The sequence below is a fragment of the Austrofundulus limnaeus genome, unplaced genomic scaffold (genome assembly GCF_001266775.1).
Source record: "Austrofundulus limnaeus strain Quisiro unplaced genomic scaffold, Austrofundulus_limnaeus-1.0 Scaffold603, whole genome shotgun sequence".
Taxonomy (NCBI): domain Eukaryota; kingdom Metazoa; phylum Chordata; class Actinopteri; order Cyprinodontiformes; family Rivulidae; genus Austrofundulus; species Austrofundulus limnaeus.
The window spans coordinates 109,831-112,916 of NW_013953005.1; positions in this window are offsets into that span (position 1 = coordinate 109,831).

Here is a 3,086-nt window from a genome sequence, read left to right on the forward strand (position 1 = left end):
GGGTAAACAGTGCGTGTGTGTGTGTGTGTGTGTGTGGGGGGGGGGGTTAGAGGGTCTTAGAGGCTAAATGCAAAGAGAGGGATTGAGAATCAGAGCTGCTGATTTGATTAAGGTCTCTGATAGTTCTCAGTAATTGGCTTACAGCGGTTCTATGGATCGGTGGGCTTTGTGAGTCTGTGGTCTTCACTGTTCAGATGTCTCATTAAGATAATGTAAAAACAGGAAACTGTGATTTCTCACCTCAGAGAAGCTCTGAAGACCAACAAGTCCTGGTCTAAAGGTCTCACTGAAACTCAGACACTGAGGGAAACAACTGAAGTTAAATAAAAGTTTGTATGAAGCTGAATCTGATGATCAGAAACCTTCACCTGGGGGGGGGGGGCAGGTACAGAGGAGGGGGATCAGATCCTGGCTGATTTAGTTCTGATCCGGATCGTATCGTGCAGCAGCCTTTAATTTCCTCCACCATCTGTGGCTCTTCAACAGGAGAGAGCTGACCCCCCAGAGGAGAGGGGGGATAATCCAAACCATCCTGTGGGGGTGGGGGGTGCAGGGTGGGGAGTTAACCCTTAATCAGCCGCCCAGGAGCAGGAGTAAAGTCTTAACGAGACATTTCATTTGTCTGAAGCTCTGCTGGACCCAGATTCAGATCAGAACTGCTCTGACCTCTGACCTCCTGCTGAAGCAGCCATGAGTCAGGAAACTTAAAGGACCCGTCACATCAGATGTTGGGAGTAAATTTAAATGCACTTTTGGAAAGATAACATTGTTAAAATGTTAAGAAAAAAATTTCACTTCACTGAGATGAACGGTTGTTGAGATTTTCTCATGTTCAGTAACAGGAAGTGATGTCATAGGGGATATTCTCATGTTCAGTAATAGGAAGTGATGTCATAGGGGATATTCTTATGTTCAGTAATAGGAAGTGATGTCATAGGGGATATTCTCATGTTCAGTAACAGGAAGTGATGTCATAGGGGATATTCTCATGTTCAGTAATAGGAAGTGATGTCATAGGGGATATTCTCATGTTCAGTAACAGGAAGTGATGTCATAGGGGAATGTCTACATGTAAACAAAGCGTTGCCAAAATAACTAACAACACAGAGAGAAGAATCTGTTGTTTCTTTAAATTATTTAGTCACTATCAGATGAGTCAGAGTTTAAATAATGTTATAATGAACAAAACCAGGAAGTTCCCCTGTGATGTCACTTCCTGTTTTGAGCCAAGTTCAAGAAAAAAATGTGACAAAATGGTTAAAATGATGTGTTTTATGGCAAGTTTCCTAAATATTAAGCTGTTTGATGTTTTTGTCTTTGAAGGATCTGTGTGTCACAGGAACTTTAACAAAGAAGTGATTTAAAAATAATTTCTTGTTTTTTTTTGGCCACATCAAATAAAAGAAGCAAAGATTAAAGTCTGACAGACAGAAAACAGGATTTTAGCTCCATAAAGATGATTCCAAACAAACTGAACATTTCCCCAATGATYGTACCTTTTGATAAGGTTTAATAAAATCAATTTAAAGCATGAAATGTTGAATTGTGACTGTTTTTTGTCTCTGATCTCAGCATCACATCCAGATGATGTTCCTCTGCAGTCAGGCCTGCTCTTACATAATTAATGACTGCCAATAATATCGTCCTAATCCAACCCATCCTCTGTAAAATGATCGTAAACTCRGGCTCTTTATAAAACTCTGCCATAAAAACCAACCAGCAGCACCTAATAAATCAGCTTTTATGTCTGTTTTTTTTCTGAAAGGAGCTCATCAAAATGATTTATAAAAGTTTGGTGAGAATTAAACTCAGTGGAGCAAAACACTTCTAACAGTTTAAATGTTTAACCATCCTGCCTGATGTGGAGTYTTCTCTGCACATTCAGCCACAGTTCTGACAAAACTGAGACATAAAAATGTAAATATAACAGAATGCAATGATTTCAAATCTTATATAACACCATAAAAAACACAATGAGACTCTATAAACAGGTTTAATGTCTAAAAACTGTGACATTTAGGGAGAAAAAAAGATTTATTTTTGTAGCAACTCATCTGTCTGATCTGTAAACATCCAGGAGACCAGATCTGGAGGGGCTGAGGAGACCGGTTCTGGAGGTTTTGGACAGAACCTTGTCCCATCCTGGTCTGGTGAAGTCCTGGATCTCATTTGCAGGATGTTGTTCTAAAACTTATTTATTTTTTTTGTATTGATGTAGTTTTTCCAGACGTATCAGCTGCTCAGTCCAGAGGCACTAATGCACCTCCATACCATCAGAGAGGCAGGTTTTTAACAGTGCACCCATAGGTGGTCCCTCTACTCAGACGTGATGTTGGTGGATTCAGGTTTGGACTCGTCTGACCACAGAACAGTTCTGTTTGTCTCAGAACATTTTAATGAGTTCTGGGTGATGTTCCTATTTGTCTGATAGAGCTTTAAGCAGGATTAGTGGACGGTACAGTGAACTGTGCTAACAGACCTGAGTCCATGCAGTGAAGTCCAGAACAGAACCAGACATTTCTGAATATTCTGAAACTAAATCCTCTCCAGAAAAAGACAGACTGTTTATAACTATAAATACTTTAAAATGAACTGAAGCGTGAGAAACACGATAAAAAAACTTTACATTCATCATTGAAAGCATCGGAGCTCATCTCAGGATTTTAATACAAATAACTGAACTGTGGTCTGGACTCATTCGCCTCCTTCCTCYTTCAGTCACACCAGAGCCGGAGCAGGAAATGATTTTCTCCTCCGTCTGTTGCAGCGCTGCCTTGCTAATTGAAACCTGAAAGCATGAATCTTTTCAAAAGAAGCCACATTTSCATTTCCTCAAAACCCGTCTCTTTTCATAAAAACCAACGACATTCGTCTGAAAATTACCTCAGAAAGARTCTGGGTGTCAGAGACTCAACGGATGAAGCTGGATGTGAGAGTTCTGTGGGATACATCTTCTTCCAGCAGGAATTAAATTTGAATTGCTCAGATTGAATCTGAATGTTCATCATTTAAAATTGAATTCATTGGTTTGAAAATTAATGTCTCTAAATTGAAACTGAATTTAAAGTTTTGTTTCTGAATTAATT